Source organism: Lemur catta, chromosome 19, assembly GCF_020740605.2.
Source record: "Lemur catta isolate mLemCat1 chromosome 19, mLemCat1.pri, whole genome shotgun sequence".
Lineage (NCBI taxonomy): Eukaryota > Metazoa > Chordata > Mammalia > Primates > Lemuridae > Lemur > Lemur catta.
The window spans coordinates 30259438-30277788 of record NC_059146.1 but is presented as its reverse complement, the minus strand read 5'-3'; the positions used below and the strand labels follow the sequence as shown (position 1 = coordinate 30277788).

Here is an 18351-nt window from a genome sequence, read left to right as displayed (position 1 = left end):
CAGAGTCTCACTTTGTTGCCCGGGCTAGAGTGAGTGCCGTGGCGTCAGCCTAGCTCACAGCAACCTCAAACTCCTGGGCTTAAGCGATCCTACTGCCTCAGCCTCCCGAGTAGCTGGGACTACAGGCATGAGCCACCATGCCCGGCTAATTTTTTTGTATATATATTTTTAGTTGGCCAGATAATTTCTTTCTATTTTTAGTAGAGACGGGGTCTCACTCTTGCTCAGGCTGGTCTCGAACTCCTGACCTCGAGCGATCCACCCGCCTCGGCCTCCCAGAGCTAGGATTACAGGCGTGAGCCACCGCGCCCGGCCCCAAATGTGTTTTAGAACATGACTTTTCTACTGACTGAAGAAGAGGTGAGGTATGGGAACAAGGCCAGGGAGTGCAGGGCCTTCTGAGATCCGGTCGGTGCCATGGAGTGGTGCCTGCCACTTCACTTAATAATAGGCAGTCCAGGGTGTGGCCCAGGGATTGCCCTCTCCCTTTTGAAACACCCTCCCTGGTTCCGGCTTCTGAGACCAACAGGAAGGCTACTTTGGCGGCAGGGAGCTGACTCACCCTCCAGTTGGAACTGGTGCTAAAAGCTTTCATTTAATGGAAGCCAATTGCTTGGCCTCAAGTGGGCTGCTTTTTGCACAAAGTCTGGTGAAAGCGTTGGAGGAAACAACCCAGGAAATGAGGGTGGTGTATTGATATCCAGATGCTGCTGGTGCTGTTAAACTCCTGAGGTGCAGTCAAGGAGGTCAGTTAAAATACAGGCTTGCACTCTCAAAATGCCCTCTTAACCCGATGGCAGGGGAGCAGGGACAAGTCTAGATTCCAATCCAAGCCTCTGGAGTGGAGACTGCTGCCATTTCAACATATACTCCAGTCATGGCAGACTTTGGCCGGACAGCACCCTTTTCAGAATTAACTAACTGAGTGCATAGTACAAGTTCTCTGGCAGTTCTCTCTAGCAGATGACAGTAAAGAGAATGGAGCCAAAAAAGAATTGATTTGGGAAGGCCCAAGGAATCTGAGACTGTTGAGACAAACACTTTAGGCTTTTGCTATACTGATTTATAGCGTGCTGGGAATTGTACGAGTCTTTGACCAAATCTTAGGGTTGTTCTTTAAAAAAATGATTCCCTTGCTGCTGCTTTTATTTTTTGAAGGGGAGAAGGGAAGAGCAAAAATAATTACCGAACAGCTGTTTGCTGTAGTATCACTTGCTCATTCAGGTTTTCTGAATAGCTAAAATATCAACATGTTTGTCTCTTCCCCGGCATTTAGTATATTCCAGAGCAGTGTTTCCCCAGCTTTCTCCTTGTTTCCTTCACTTAGTGAAGTCCTTGTTCTCATCATTCACATTTGGTTCCCTTCCCTCAGTTTCCTTCCATTGCCTTTATTTATGTATTTAGTTTACAGAGTTACAAAAACACTCATGTTACCTTGTTTAAGGTTTTTCCCTCTGCTTTTCTTTTTTCATGGAAATAAGAGGCAAGTGATAGCAATTTGGTAATTCAATGGCAGCAGTAACTGAAACACTGGCCTATTAAAGGTAGACGGAAGTCTCTGCTTGACCAGATACAAATACTGTCATCTGTGGAAGTTTGAAAGAAGGCTTTATATCGTGGGTAGTTTGAGAGTTCAAGATTAGTCTCCTTCAGGATGGGTTTAAACTTTGAAACATCAAAGCAGAGTTATAAGGAAACTTAGTTTTACAATGTTGGCAATTGTAGGCGCCAGAATTTGTTATAAAGTGTCTGAAAGTGGCACAAGTATCACTTACTTTTCTTCAGGAAGGTTTATGAGTTACATTTTAGTCAGTATGCCAGGTATCAAGGAGTGTAATTTTCAGTGAATCAAAGAGAAACATAATCGTTTTAAATTCCAGCCTATTTAAAGAGTGATCTTATTATTCTTATTTTTTTAACCTCTATGACATGTACCAGGAAAGAGTGATCTTATTGAGGTGAAAAATTAACCAACTGGCTGGGGGGAAGGATCCCATCTGCTCCTGAAAGTGAAATTTTTGCGTATGTTTAACTGGCAAGAGTGTCCTTATATCAGTGCTTGGGAAGTTTCATCCAAGTAGTGGCAGTCTCCCTGGAATTATAAAAATCCCTGAGACATTTGTCTTGGTGTTGTGCCTTTTTTGGTTGTGTTCTTTCATGTCCTCCCTATCCCCTTTCTCTTGTAAACAACAGAGGCATTAACTTGGAATGTCCATGGAAAGTCTTTAAAAGCTGATTGGTGTAACTTGATGGCCTTCCCTTAGTATTTACTCTGGAAGAGGCCAGTGGCCTTTTTCTTAGATGTGATTTATTCAAGTGTTATGTAAAAGTGACTGGATTGAGTTTACTTGGGGTTTGCTATTTGCCACCTGTCGCTGTGCTGGCTCCTGCCTTCCTGGGATGAGCCCCATTCTCTCCTCCCTACCCCAAGAGTGAGGGACTATCCTGTGTTTCTAGAAGGGAATGCGGTTCCCCCACCAGAGCAGTCTCCCTGTGCTTATCTCCTTGCTTCCCAAACTTCAGTCATTTGTGATTTTTCCAAAACCACTTCTATATGCTGAGTAATTTTCTTTAAGTCAATTTACGTTTTACATTAAGTTTTAGAAGGAAAATTGATATGAATATGGCAAATGGAAAACCAACTTTCCTGGCCATAAATAAAAGGAAGTTACAAAAACAAACACATTGAAAACAAAACAGTGCCTTTAGGTTCTAGGTGGATAGTATTTTTGCAGAAGGCTCTGGGCCTGAGGCCTGCTCTCATTGTTAATAAGAGAGATTACAAATGTTGGTGAGGTGCTAAAGACTCACCACTACCAACCAGAGACTTTCTCTTTGACGTTATCGGGTTTACAAGAGAATCAAAGAGTATAACTTTCTCAGTATGATTCAAGGCTTAATGTAAGGTGTGAATATCCTTAAAATCGCTCATGGGTGCATGCCACGCTTGGAAAAAAAAAACTCCATTGGGCCCTGGAAACGTGCCATGAGGTGAACAGGTCAGTGACTTACCCAGGAACACACAGGCCCTCTTGACTTGAAGATGTTGCTTCTGGTTGGGTGATACTTGATTAATCTTCTATTTCAAATGTTAGGGCTTTTGGGGTGGGTTTTTGTTTGTTTTTTGAGACAGCCTGTTGCCCAGGCTGGAGTGCAGTGGTGCAGTTGGCTCACTGCAGCCTCAAGCTCCTGACCTAACGCGATCCTCCTGCCTCAGCCTCCCAAAATGCTAGGATTACCGGCATGGGCCACTGAACCCAGCCTTGGATTTTGTTTTTTAAGTAGACAGGCCACATGTTAAATACAGTTGTCCCTTGGTGTCTGTGGGGAATTGGTTCCAAGACACTCCCCCATCCCAAAATCCACGGATGGTCAAGTTCCTTACATAAAATGGTGTAGCATTTGCATATAACCTGTGCATATCCTCATGAATACTTTAATTCATTTCTAGATTACTTATAATATCTAGTATAATGTAAATGCTGTATAAATAGTTGATAGACTGTATTGTTTAGGGAATAATGACAAGGGAAAAAGTCTGTACGTGTGCAGTATGGAGACAGTCATTCATTTTCCTCCCCCCCAAATATGTTCGGAAAAAACATGGTTGGTTGCATCCACTGATTTGGAACCCATGTATACAGAGGGCCGATTGTGTAAGAATTGTGGGTTTATCACTTGCTTCTCATACAGCTTTTCCTTTTTAAGGCTCCGGTTTTCTAACACATACGCACTTAAAGCTTGGCTGCTCCCATGAATAAAGCATACTGCTACCCCATCTGGGCATTTGAACCCTCCATTCTGAAAGGAGAGCAGTACCCTCCTGCCGAGTTAAGAAAGGCTTATTTAAATGTTTTTCTTTCAAATATGAGAACAGAACAGGTTCTTTGTCTTCCAGTGGAACTATCCACGTGGGGCAGAAGTAGTAGTAGCGGCAGTTACTACTCTGCAGAACACAATGAAGTCATCTTGGGAAATATTGAGGGTGTCGCAATGATTGAATGAGATGCTAGAACACCAGCAATACAATAGCATTTGTGTCTTCGGCTTCAGGCAGGAATAAAGACGACATTGTGGTTTGTTTTATGCCTTTTTAAGTTTTACCCCCAAAGGTGTGTGAGGCTGAGTGATGCCTGTCACTGGCTTTCTAGTGGGTTTTTCTTTTCATCTTTTTTCCCCTCTCTGATGGCTTTTGAGAGTGAGTGGAAGCCACGGTCTAGGTGAGTCGGAGGCAGTGCAGGAAACAGTCTGTGTGCTTCACTTCTTGTTCTCCATGTCTGGAAGGGAACACATTTGGGTTTTGCATCTCCAAAAAACCTAAGATAAAGAGTTTCCGTATCCTACCTCCTGAGTAGTAATGACTCTGATTCCAGTTCTAAGAATGTCTTAATTAGCAGCCATTCAGAATGGAGGCACTCCAGGAAGTGAAATAGATGCACTCTTTTTTCCTTCCTTCCTTCCTTCCTTCCTTCCTTCCTTCCTTCCTTCCTTCCATCCATCCATCATGGAAGGAAGCTTGCTTGCAAGTGATTCAGCATCCAGCCACGCTGAGAAGTTGCTTGAGAGGGGTGTCACAATAAGAGAATTCGTGAGTCTATAGCTTATATTATCAAAATGACAGTCCTTCCCTTGCCAAGGGCCAAGGGCAGTGCTGGAAGCTGACTTCAGTCATTGTCATCAGAGCCTTGGTATGTGCATGTGTAACGGTTAACACATTAGTGCTGTATGATCAATCTCAGTGTGGGTATGAATGAGTAAAAGATATTTACTTGATATCACCGTGGAAACCGAGTTGCTTACTTACTGTTTTGGGGAGTGCCAACATACCAAAGGCAGCACTAATGGTGGAGTGTTAGGCTCCTGGGCAGAAAAAAGATGCTGCCGGCTGGTCTCACAGGAAAATATCCACTAGTGTAGTGCCCATGCTGGGTGTGAGGATGAAAGCCTCCTGTCCCCAGGTGTAGGAGTTAGGCCAATCCATTTTATATTTATTTTTGTTTTATTTTTTTGAGACAGGATCTCACTCTGTGCCCAGGTTGGAGTGCAGTGGTGTCATCATAGCTCGCTGCAGCCTCAAACTCCTGGGCTCAAACAATTCTCCTGCCTCAGCCTCCCAAGTAGCTGGGACTATAGGCACACACCACCCCACCCAGCTAATTTTTTAATGTTTTGTAGAGACAGGGTCTCACTATGTTACCTAGGCTGGTCTCAAACTCCTGGCCTCAGGTGATCCTCCTGCCTCAACCTCCCAAAGTGCTAGGATTACTGGTGTGAGCTACCGAGACCTACTTCAGTCCGTTTTATTAATGAGGGATTAGTGAGAGGTGGAGAGGAAAAAGAAGAGCACACCATGAAAGCTGCTGCTGGCTTTGTGGCTGGGACGTGTGCTTTTTCTCTAGGCATTTAGAGTTGGAATCTCAGCTATGTGACTTCTTAATAGCAGGGCAAGATGTGCAGGCATCTTTTGCCTGCTTTCACAAACATGACAAATTAAAAAGAACTCTAAAGTTTCCAGCAAATCCCAAACACAAGTAACATTTTTTTAAAAAATGTACATCCTCCCTACTACAACTTTGGCAGTAAATACACTTTTTTCTCCCAATGACTCCCCCCCTTCTTTCCGTTAAGAAAATGTGAGTATCTTTGCATTAAAGTATATATTTGATGAAAACATTAAATGCTTTCACAGAGTACTTTGGCTGTTACTGGTGTGCCTTGCATTTGAAAGAGTCAGAGGTGTTTTTTTTTTTTTTTTTTTAAGACTTATGTGATCTTCCAGTTCTAGCCTATGAGATTAACTCAGTTTCAAAATTCAAAATGTCTGGAAGCAGCCGACTTGCCAGGCTGGTTCAAGGGCAGTCTGGTGAATCCACCCTTACAGGCTGTCTGCTAACCAGTCATGATTCAGATTTTCAAGTCCTGGAAGGTATCCAGACGGTAAACATCACCAGGATTGTGAGGCAGTTACTTTTCTTTTTCTTTTTTTTTTTTTTTTTGATCATTTGAGCTACCCTGCCAAGACTGTGGTAGGACTTGACTCTGTAAAACGGAAAGGTCTGTATCAAGATGTCTTTTTCAGGGATGTTGGCTGTAGTCACCCAGCACTGTGTCTCCTGGTGAGGTTAGAAGAAATAAATACCTAGACCAGTTAGGGGAGGGAATTCTTGGCCATATTTTGAAACGAATTTTCCCTTTCCCTTTGTAACTTTCATTAACTCACTGATGAGGGACAACCCATAGAAGAGAATTTAACCCACTGAGAGCTGTGAACTAATTTAGGGATGACTGGTTAATGGATCATAGCCCAAAGCTGTGTAAGGTAAGGGAGTGACAGTTTCTTGCATAGAAACACCACAGAGATTCAAAGGGAACAGGCTTTGACCATAAAAATAGAAGGCTCACAGTGCACTGAGTTCTCTTAGTAGCTACCTTAGACTTGAGAAAATTCTGGGCCTCTTTAATAAATAAGCATAAAGCAGTCCTTGCCAAATAGGGCCTGCTCTAGGGCCATGGGGTTAGCTTGAGAGACAACTTTCTTGCCTAAAAATAAGTGTATGTTCCTATCAGACATTCCAAGCATAGTTTAAACATGAGACTTCTGAGTAGCAGTTCAGGCTCTGTGGGTAGGATTATGTCAGTGTGGGCAGTGAGGGTCTTTGTGGAGTATGCCCCCTGCTTTGGGGTTGGCTGTGGCCACCCAGTAGATCACATGACCAAATGCAAACCATCTTCCATCTCATTTCTTTCTTTTCTTTTTTAAAATTTTTTTACTCTTCCTGCCCTTGGATTCCATCTCATTTCTATATGTTCTTGATCTACTCACAGGCTGGTGGGGGAGACAGACAGCATGTGAGTAAATAATAAAGAAGGTAACTTCAGATAAGATTATGTGCTATAAGTTAAATAATAATAGTGTTTTACTCTGTGCTAGACCCTGGACATTAGTCTAAGTGCTTCATATGGAGTGACTTGTGTAATCCTGAGAGATAGCTCTTGTTACCCTTCTAGAACACATGCAGAAATGGATCCATAGGCCTTTAAGCCACTTGCCTAGGTGCCAGTGCCAGGATTTGAACCTAGAAGTTCTGGCTTTCTAGCTTATGCTCTTAGGTCTATACTGTGCTGTAGTCTGTGATTGGAAATGGCTGTAGGAGAGGGTGGTGAGGGGAGGAGAGTGCAACGCAGGTACTTTAGATAGTGAGGAAGGTCTCTGAAGAGATAGCATTTCAGCTGTTTTCCCCTAAAGGATGAGAAAAAGGGAGCCAAGAGAACACTAGGGGAAGGCTGTTCCAAGCAGAGGGAACTTATGTGTGGCAGCCCGAGGAGCAGAAGGAGGGCAAGAGTGGTCAGGGTAGGGCAAGGGGAAGAGATGGGCACAACCAGATCACTTAGAGCTGTGTTGTCAGACATGCTGATGAGAGCTGGAGTCAACTTGTATCTGCAAATTCAGTCCCTGTTAGACTCCAGTAGTTCAGGAACTTCATGCTTCCAGGACTTTGGCACAACAACCCTTTCCTTCCAGGCCCCTTGGACAGGCCAAACCAGAACTGGCTTCTAAAGTAGGAATCCCAAGACTGTAGAACATTAAACCAAACAAAAGCTTTAATTATCTGTGTGAGCGTTGCACAGTAGGCACCTGTACTTGATTAAAGCATTGGTAACTTTTGAATCTGGAGTTTTACAGCACTGCTTACTACTCACAATGGCTTTGTAGTACCGGCTTTCTCAGAGAACTTAACTTATACCACATGAACAAGTTCTCAGCCCCCTTCAATCTCATCAAGAGGATGTTTCTACCTGGTCAGATGTCACTTGCTTTACAAAGCATCTTTTGTAAAATGTTGAGTCTCCCTCTTTGAAGTTGGAAGCCAGGAAGCCTGATTTTTAAACTGGCATTTCTCCTAGGTCCTTTTCGTCTCTATAAATCCCTCTTTCATTTACTCAGTATTTCCTCCTTGTTTCCTTTGGTTGGGTGGAGCTAGGGTGGTTCTGGTTTGGAGAAATAGACAGACATGCAGGCTGATTCAGTCTGAGACATTCAGCTTTCTGTACCCCACTGGAAGCCAGTCCAGGAACCAGGTAGATTTCACTGGGCCCATGGCTCCCCATTTGAAGGCAGAGCTGGTCAAACTAGTTATGTGGCTTTACTCAGGGAGGGAGGAACTGCAAGAGAGTGCTCTGGGCTATCAGCAGACACTCCTGCGTCTGTACACATAGCACCTGGCTATGAAGTTAAGTTCACGAGCCATAAAGCGTCCAGAGCCATAAAGCATCCATCGTGCACGTGGGCTAGGATTCTGCCCTATCCTTGATGAGATTCGGGAGCAAAAATCATCTCTGCCGACAGAATGTAAAGGAACAAATCAATATGAAGGTGTCCTATGATGGCACAGCCAGCCCAGCTGCTTCAGCTAGAAAGAAGATGGCGAGGTTTCCATTCTCCTGACAGCATACTCATGTGAACTTGTTAAATCTTTTAAGTAGCTGTATAGCAGGGGAGATAAGTTTGTGTGTGTTTATGTGTTTATCCTTATCCCCTTAAATACAAAAATAAAACTTCCTCTTTATAAAATTGATTCGGAGTGGGAAGAAAGTAAATGGCAAGTGGAAAATGTGTCAGATTATATTGAGTCCTACCCCACGTTTGGAATACAGCTGTAAGTTTCCGTGGTGGGTGGCTTATTATGCATTTATGCTGAGCTGAACCTGCTCCAAGTTGTTGCTGCAGATAGAAAAGGCTTTCTTGGGGGGAGGCTGCCTCTTTGTATCACATTGTAAAGACTTGGAAGGTACTTTGAAAGATTTCAGCATTTGCCACTTGGGTAACAATTAGAGGCTGATGACCAAAGTGGGTCTGCATTTTATAGCCATCTAGCTTCTTGTGTAATATGAGTTGGGGCTTCGTGGGTCCAGGAGTCCAGCACTCAGGTAGAAACATGACCGCCAGGGCCAGACAACAGCCCTCGCCGGGCCCCTCTGCAGAGCGGAGCTGTGCCGAGCCTTTAGGGGCATGAGAGAAACCGGAGACCCGGCCCGTGCTCTCAAGGAGCTCACAGTGTAGTTGGGCAGAGAGCGAAGCCACATGAGAGCTCAGAAGGACACTAAGCGGCACACCGACAAGCCCACAGCTCTCTAGCCGTGTCCTGGGAGAGGAAAGGGGTGAATAAGGGCAGGTGGGGTCAGTCATGGAAACTTTCATAAAGGAGGTGAGTGTGCAGGAGGGGCGGGCCTTTCCCCAGCTGCGGGCAGGTGCCTGGGGGCTAGTGCTAGAGGGTCCTGTGTGCAGTTAAACAGCATTCCTTAGCTGCCTCTTTTGAGCGGTCCTACCAGTTCCTTCCCCATGCTCAGTATGTCTTAGAACCTCTGAGTAGCAAGACTCCAGGTTCCGGGTCCTGTCACTTTCACAGATACAGTGGGTGGGCCAGACTCTTCTTCCCAGGTGGGAGTCTGCTCTGTGCCTTTTGAGGCATATGCTGTCAGTTTGCCAATGGTCTCTTCAAAATAAGCACAGGTTTCCAAAAAAAAAGAGAGAGAGAGAGAGAGACTCTCTTACTCTCTTCTTATGTCTAAGGGTCTCTCCCAGCCCTGTGCCTTAATAGCCCCTCAGGGTGTGTGGTGCCTCACAGTCTCCTGGTCCAGATGGTCACTCAAAACTGGGGACGGCCATTCTGTATCGAGGTGAATGGGATTGACTCCCGTAGCTGGCCAGTTTGGTGTGCTATATAGCTCGTATGTTGTCCCTGCAAGGAGGGCAGCTTAGATGTGTTCTGCCTTAAGAGTTTATTCTTGCCTGCCAAGCTAAGCTTCCAGGTGCTATTATTTTCTTTAAATACATGCCTTAGAGCTGGTTTGTGGAACTTAGAGTTCCCATCCCAGGCAATATTCCAGTGTGTTTAAAAAAAAAAAAAAGACAAAAAAATCCTCATGCCCATGCTCATGGCCAAATGTGTGACTCAAATAGTGCTGTGCCCTTGATATACTTTCCCAAAATTGACACACTCGGACTGCATTCTGGCCCTGCTGTGAGATGAGGCTGGGGTAGCTGGCCCTTGCCTCTTTCTCTGTGTGGTTTCAGGTAGGGTTTTGCCCCCTTCAGAGGATGCATGAGAGCCACGACATAGCTCAGCTCATGCAAGTAAAGTAGTGGCTGAAACCATCCAGGAGAATTTGGTCTCCACTTGGGACCAGTAGGTTTGCTGTAGAAGGATTTGCTGGGGATGGTAAGGGTGGAAAGTGTCACTTGGATCGAATTAGTCTCCGTAGCTTGAGCCCCGAAGCACCATGGTGCCATTAGGGAGAGGGCCGTAGGATGTTAGCACAACCAGTTACTATTTCTTTCCCACCTTAGGGCTTTCAGGCATGGTCTGCCCGACAGTCCTTACAAGGTGCCTGTTTCTCCCTTTTTGAAAGGCAGAGATGATAGGGAGGTGGACATTCTTTGAGAAGACAACCTAGGGTTCATTACTTGTACTTGGGGAATATATTGTTTCCACCCCCATTTTGGGTGAGGTTTCTTGGGGAGAAGTTGCAGAATATCCAGGGTCAGAGAGTTTCTTACATGAACCCAGGGGCTGGGAAGAGACGCCTGCTCAGCTGGTGGGTTAGCTGATAGCACTCAGCCTACCCACCAAGATAGGAGGCGGCTCAGATGTCACTGGGATTCACAGTGTCACAGGCTGTCTCCTGGCCCAAGCAGCTGCACCCTGGGATGGGGTGTCAGAGTACTGAAGCTCCTGTGGGAGGGTCATGGCACCCCCATGTCCATGCTTGGCTCTGGCAGCAGAACCAGGAGGGAGTGAGGTGGGAAAGGTGTGGGGTGGGAAGAGGGCCAGGGCCGGAGCATAGCCTTTGAGAGGGAGACAGACTCGGGCTTCACACCGGCCTCCTCCACCTACTGGCTGAGTGACCCTGGGCATGTGACAGGGGCTAAGCCTCCGTGCCCTCCTTTGAGAAGGGGTATCGTCTTATCTCACAGGATGATTCTGAGTATTAAACTCAATAAATAGTGTGTACAAAGCACTTAGCACAGTGCCTGGTATGTTGTAAATGCTCAATAAACTTCTCAAAATAATTTCGGTGGCTCACCATCCTGCATCCAGGTGGGGTCTGCTGCTGGAGTCTCCTCTTCAAAGGGGTTCAGAGGGCTCGCTGAAACGTGCAGCTCAGTGGGAAACCAAAACATGTACCCCCTTTCCTGAAGTTTCCCCCTGGGAACTCCAATTTCCAAACCCAGCGAGCAACTTCAAAGAAGCATCTTCCATCAAGTGGCAGCATGCACTTGAGCTGAAGTGACATAGCCGTCTCCCTATCTGGGAGGTGGCTTCTTGTTTCATAGTTGCGGCCCCTGAACAATTTTGTATCTGGTTGAGCCATAGGCAGTGCCAGGAAGGTTCTTTCATGAGTAATTCAGCTTGTTAATAAGTTTGCTGTCAGCCGAGGGGCTGCTTTCCCTGGGGCCCCTTCTTTCCCTGTCCCCTGACCCCCAAAGAAAAAAGAAAAAAATTCCTGTCGACTCAAGTTAGAAACAGCCCGCAGCCTGGTTAGGCTGCCTTCTCTTCAACTGGTAAATGATGTAGAAACAGGAAAGGCTTCCCACTGATAACCTCAAAAATGACTGCCCAGAAATGCTGTCACATGGGGCCAAGGGGCCAAGAGGTGCCCAGGAGCCTGTGCCCAGCTGCTGACCTGGAAGCTGAGGCTTTGTAGAGGGCTTGGAAGGCCTGTGCCCCTCCAGGCCTCCTTCCCCCAGAGCTTCTCACGCCTGCTGCTCCATCCTCTTTTCCTCCTTCCTCCCAGCCCCCCTTTCCTGGGGTCACTTCCTGATGCCATTCCTCAACTTAGCCCCTATCCCCCCCAAAAGCAATCAAATCCACAACCTAATAAGGCAAAAGAATGAGGAGAATGTCCGCCTCCCAGCCTCTCCCCAAACAGGGCGCAGGCCCACTGCAAATTTGGAAAATGTTACAGCCAGCGTGACAACTGGTTGTGGGGGGGACGGGGGTGGGGGCGTGCAGCCATTTCCAGGAGCTGTCCAGTGTTGGCTGCAGGCAGGACCCTGAGGGAGGGCCACCAGGTTTGTGCTTTCCAAATCAGGCTGTTGATACCCTTCTAGCACAAAAAAGTGTATGGAAAGTAACAGCCTGAGTCAGCGGCACCTCCAATTGTGGGATTTGCATGGTAGGAGAACACAAAGTACAAACATGAAAGTCCGCCGTGGGAGCACACTTGGAGACATCTCCCCCCCGTCATGGCTGGGACTGTGCAAATCCAAACACTTTTGCCTCTGAGATGAGCAGTTTTCTTCCCTTTGACTGTGCCAGGGTTAAATTAGCCCTGGCGTTAATTAAAACTTGTCAACACTAGGAGTGGGGCCCCCCAGAAACCTGTCACCCCTCCTACATCATTACCCCAAGCAAATCAACCCTCTCTGAAGCAGTTTCCATCTAGGGGGAGGGAGGAACAAGCCCCTCCGCGCTGGAAAGCCCTGGGGGAAGGGGGCCGGCCAGGCCAAACCTACTTTGTTTTGGAAGGTCAAGCTTAGTAATTAACCTGAATGCTTGGAGGAGGGGATGAAGGAGAAGGAACCAGGTCTAGCAATGTGCCAGGTCTTTCAAATTGCTAATTATCAGCAAGCGTGAGGTCATCCGTAAATATATCTAATTCTTTAGCTTGTAATTAAGGTGCTCATTAAAAGTGCAGGGAAGTTTTGTTTTTTTCTTAAAAGAAAAAACAACACAAAAAGCCTTTGTTTCGACCTGACAGGATGGCTCAGAACAGGGGGAGGACTCAAGGCACAGGACTAGTTTCCTGTCTTAAGAACCTTTACAGGAAATTCACTGCAAACAATATTGGTGACCCTGCCAAGGAGGCAAACCTGAGGTGATGTCAGTGTTCAAAGCTGTCACTGCCAAGCCTCTGGCCTTGGGGGAGGAGGGTTGGTGAGATTAAAAAATGAGTTTGTGAGCGTGTGTGTGTGTGTGTGTATGTGTGTGTACAAGAGGCAAGTCAAGTGAAAAGCCAAGTGGGAAAGAAATCACAGGGGGTAGGCAGTCTTGGAAATATTCTTATCTGGGTTCAGCTTCCCTTGTTTTCCTAGCTTTAAAAAATCCTCTCTTACTATTTTTGCTCCTCAAAATGCTGCTGCTTTTTCAGAGACAGCCTTTTCTGAGCCGTTCCCCATTTAGTGCTTGGGTAACTGGCTGTTACAGTATGGAATTTGTGGCCCACAAGGCAGTGTGGTAAGTTAGGCACTAGGTAGGTGCTTGCTCCGTTGTTAGAAGTGTGGAAACTGAGACACTGGACTAGTTTGATGTGTCTGTTTCTTCCACAAAAAAACATTTTGGAAAACTACCCAGTGCCAGTGAGTTGGCATCTCTAAGTTGTTAATCTTCCCATGTGCCTCCAGGAACCGTCTGGAGCATCTCTGAAAAAAGGACAAGCTTTGCATCTTGTCATTTTTCCTCTGGCTGGAAGTCTGAGAGGCATAAACACAGTCTTAAAATGAAAGCAACAAAAATAAACTCAAAGCAGCCCTGCGTGAAGACATTAATGCAAAATATGCAAGCTGGCTTACTATTTATGTGGCAGAAGGCAGTCATAAGAAGATCCAGGCCTGGTTGAGGAGAGTTATGTCTTTTGAGGTGCCTGTTCCTTAGAATTCCAAATAAACCATGGATGATTACTCAGATGAGCTGTAATGTGGTGTCTCATTTCATGCTTTGCACAGTCCAGTTTCTTGATGGAACCAATGCTCTCTGAAATGCTAATGCAGGATCAGGATACAGTTAGAGTGCCCCCTCCTTGTGCCCCTCCTAACATCCTAACAGCTTTAGAAGGAAGTTTGAGAATTAAACAGGAGAGCCGTGTAAGTTTCCTGTGATCCTGGATCCTGTGATCTGTTAATAATCTTTTTTCCTTTTTTTCCTCATTCAGCTAACATTTACCCAGATTCTGTGTTAGGCTTGGAGATATATAGCAGAAAAGAAAACCAACCCAGCCTTGTCCTTGATAGCAGTTACATTCTGGAAGGAAAGACTGACAATGAATTAAGTGATAGAAGCGAGCTGAGTATTAGGGTGATGTGTAGATGTGAGTGAGTGTGGTTTGCTGCTGACTGACTGGCTTAAGTAGACCCATGGACATTGCTTTCCTGGGTTTGGGAAGGATTTTTCGGGTGTGCTCTGTGTCTGGGAACTCAGGTGTTCAGGGCTACCTCCTTTATAAATTAACCTCCAGGAGAGTCCTGGGTGTTTGGTTCTTGGTGTGTGGTTTCATAGGCTCCCCAGGGCAGAGGAGTCACCATGGGATGCTGGCTTTTTCTTAGTTCCTGGCTTGGGACATGTTGCTGGGAAGGAATGACAGATCTAGGCAAGAGGGATGCATCTTCTAGCCAAGGAAAGCAGAGTTTGCAGGTGTCCCCATCAGTGGAATCTCTAGAATTTCTAGATGGGAAAAGCTTAGGTGGCCCATTGTGGTTTGAAGTGGATGGATCCGGCCGGGTAGGGGACTAGTCTTGAAGCTGTAGGCATGTTGTTTTTGCTTAGATTGCCTGTGTGTATGAGGCAGCTGGGGAGGAGCTGGTGGAGATCACGGTGGGTGTGGGTGGCAAAGGCTATTCCTAGCCATTTCCTAAGAAGATGGGTTCCCTTGCGTGGCTTAAGCTGCTACTTGTTTCAGGAGCTATGTCGGTGCAGTTGGTGCCACAGTTTTGTGGTAACTGCCAGGAAGCTGAGCCCAGTGTGGCCTCAGGAAGTTGATGAGATTACCACCACTTTTTGATTATACTGGTTATAGTACCAGGGCTGACACCCTCATGGTTGTAGCCCTGGGGTTTTGTTCTTTGGGGACACTTTGAAATTGTAGCTTGGCATGCTGGTTCACTAGCTCCACAAGCAAAAGACTCATTGGGTATCTTGAAGCAAGAGTTGGGAGAAGGAGGGAAAGGCAGTTGCAGCCCAGCCAAGAGTATCAAGGCTCAGTCTTCAACGTATGGAAACTTTAGTGCTTTTCTGGTCTTTAGTGGAAATAGCTGTTCACTCTTAGTACTAGTTGGAAAGTGTTGGCAGCTGAAGAAGGTCACTCCACAGGGGCCCACAGAGCCACTGTATCTGGTGTGTCTAACATTTTCCTAACCATACCTTTCTCCATTTACCCCATCGCAGCCTCTCAGCCCCACCATTGGGGTAGGGTGCCTGGAAAGAATGTCTCCTAGGTCCCCTAGGAAATCTGGTGTTTCTACTCTTGGGAGTTGGGGATCACACAACACCCTGCACTTCCACCTGGGCTTTCGGGTCATCTGTGGGAGCGCAGGAGCATGGTGGGATGGAGGTCAGATTAGGTGGAAAGCCACTCCAGGGCAGCTCTACCCTCAGTCCCTTTTCAGGAACAGTGAAGACAGGGGAGGCTCTATTCTGGCATGTATCTTGTTGCTCGGGTGGGTGGTCCTGTCATTTGGGCCATTGTGAGGGGAATGGATGTGAATGCTCCTGATTCTCTTCTGGGGCTGAGGGACTGCAGTCCTAGATTATCATAGGGCAGGTGACAAAAACAAGTGAAGTAGCCTGGGTAGGGACTGGGGCAGCCACTGTTCAGCTCCAGCTGATTGTGGCCAGGTGGGAATGGGGTCCTGGGACTTCATTTTCCAAGAAGCTGGAAATCCTGAGTTTTATGGGGCAATTAATTCACCTTAAAAACAAAACAAAAAACTTGTAGGCCATACAAATGGGGCCTATTTGCCACCGAGAGCTAACTACCCATTTGTGACCTCTGACTTTGCATGGTCTTGACGCTGTCTCTGCCTCTCCTTTAGTTTCTCCTTTCCTCTTAGCTGAATTTCTGCTTCTGAATCCTCTTATTGGAAGGAAGAAAATCCATTTTCTTTTGCCACTTAGTGACAACTCTGATAAAAGGTGGTTTAAGTGTGAATGGTAGCAAAAAGGGTTTGCTTTATCTGTGGTTTTCCACCCTCTGGACTCCTCCCCTTTTCCTGTTACCATAGATAATTAAGAGTGGTTACTCAAAATTCTTCTCACCATGTACATATTTTTAGGATCTGGCTCTAGGTTTCTACGAACAAAAATAGCGGAAAGGTTTTTTTTGTTTGCTTGTTTTAAAAGGCCCAAAGCAATACTTTCATACAAAGGCAGCTATTCTGCACACACAATAACCCGTGAACAATGCCAACCTTCAGACTGAACTGCCAGTTCACAACTTGCACCCAAGTGGCAGATGTACAGAAACATTTCTTTAGGATTGATCACTTAAATTTGACTTATGGAAGATATTGGTGATCCAGGTTTTGTGACAGATCAATGCTAAGATCTGCGTAGACAGAAAAGCCTGAACACAGCACTTCTTCCTGATGAGAGATTTGATGAATTTCAGGAAAATGGGATATATTAATAGTAGGTGTGCAATAAATTTGTTGACTCTTGAAAAAAAATTGACACTTATCCCTGAGAAATTTATGTAACTTTTTTCTAAGCTCTAATTGAGTCCCCTGTTAATTGGAGTAATGGTCCCGCAGTCCTTATCAAAGTTTGCGTTTGGAGCTGTCTGTCTGGGAAAAGCCAGGAAACTCTCCATAAAGCCATTGCCCTCAACTTTTAACTTTTTTGGGCTCTGTTGCCTCTGCACTGGTTTGAGTATTTCCTGGCTCGATTGTTTTCTCAAGCTGGCCTTGAGTCCTTAGATGTTATTTGTGTGCCTAGAAATAGCTGGAGGAAAAATGGTTGTAATGCTTTGCATTGCTCACTGCTTCTGTGGAAACTCTGTGAGGGAAAGGGCTTTCCACCCAGAAAAATAGCTGGGCCGAGGAGACTTCATTGTCCTCCTGGCTTATCATATTATTCTACCTACTACAGCCATTAGGATGAGAAAGTTCCTAGGGCTGCCCAATTGCAACCTAAGGTACATTAGGGTAGGGACCAAAGTGGTGGGAATTCTCATAGTGGGCTTTACTGCCAGCTGTATGGACCACACAGCAGTATTTGTTACATGAGGCTGTCTGTTTTGATCGATGTCCTTTTTGGTGGATTCGGAATGAATGGAGAAAGGAAGGAAATGAATTGTGGAGGGGCAGGGAGGTTGATAAGGAGAAGCCCTCTCACCATGTTAGAATAATTAATCCCAGCATGATTGATGGAGAGGATGGGGTTAGCCATCCATTCAGCATTTATTGAGCATTTTCCAGCATGTGCCATAAACAAAGTGCTGGGGAAAGAGATGTGAACAAAATAGTCCTTCCTATACTCATGGAGCTTACAGCCTAGTGGGAAAGACAGGTATTCAACAACAACAATGAAAATCCCAAATATATAGAGTGTTCCAAATTGTGATCATTTCTGTGGAGGGAGAGAGTGGAGCCCTTTAAGAGGGAACAGTGGAGGACTTGCAGTAGATTGGGTGGGATCTCTCAGGGGAGACCTTTCTGAGATGGTGACAGTGAAATGAGGATAAGTAGGAACCAAACTGAGAGAAGGGAAGAGTGTTTCGGTCAGGAGGACTTGGGGGTGTAAGAGGAAAGAAATAAAATGAGACCAGGGCAGCTGGGGCCAGGTGGGGAGAGTGGTGTGAGATGAGATCGGAGAGATGACAGCAGCCAGAGCATGCCTCTAGCAAGGATCTTGGATTTTGATCTAGCTGCTACAAGAAAGCATTGATTCCACAAATATTTATTGCATGCTAATTACTGTTTTAGGTACTGGGTATATACAGCAGTGAAAAAAACCAGAACTCTCCCAGGGCTCCCAGTCAGGTGGAATGCTATGGTAGCATGCCTTTTTGAGTGGGGGGACAGATCCCTATTACAGCTCATTAAAGCAGATAGCACCTTTCCATTGGTTTCTCAGCTTAGCCTCACATCAGCCTGGCATTTTTATCCCTGCCTTAACAGATGAAGGAACTGAAGTTCAGGGAGGTTATGCAACTTGCCCTAGGCCACTTGGCCAATAAAGGACAGAAATGAGAATCAAACCAGACTCGTCTCCTTTAAGGTTATTTCTCCCATGTCGGGGCTGAGTTCTCCTTCCTTCTTGCTTCATACCCTGGTATTGAGACTCAGGGAGCTCACGGTGCTCCTTGGAATTCAGGCATGTGACAGCATCAAAGCACCTCCGGTTTGGGTCCTGGGGGATGAGGTATGGGGAAAGGAGAGAGCTCCTTATACTGCTGCTTCAGTAGCCCAGAGTTTTGCCAGTTATGGGGCATTTCATCTTCACCTTGGCATCTTAGATTGGAGACAAGTGTTTGGCTGAACGACATGTCTGGGGGAACCTGCCTAAACAGTAGCATGGAGTTGGGAGTTGAATTAGCTCTTTGGCCAGTCCTCTGGGTTCAGTCTGCCTATATATG

General features: G+C 45.9%; 1 protein-coding gene across 4 annotated transcripts in view; it reads left to right on the top strand.

Annotated features, from left to right (window-relative positions):
• ACTN4 (actinin alpha 4) overlaps positions 1-18351 on the top strand; it is a 70719-nt gene that overhangs the window by 4150 nt on the left and 48218 nt on the right. The window lies entirely within an intron of this gene.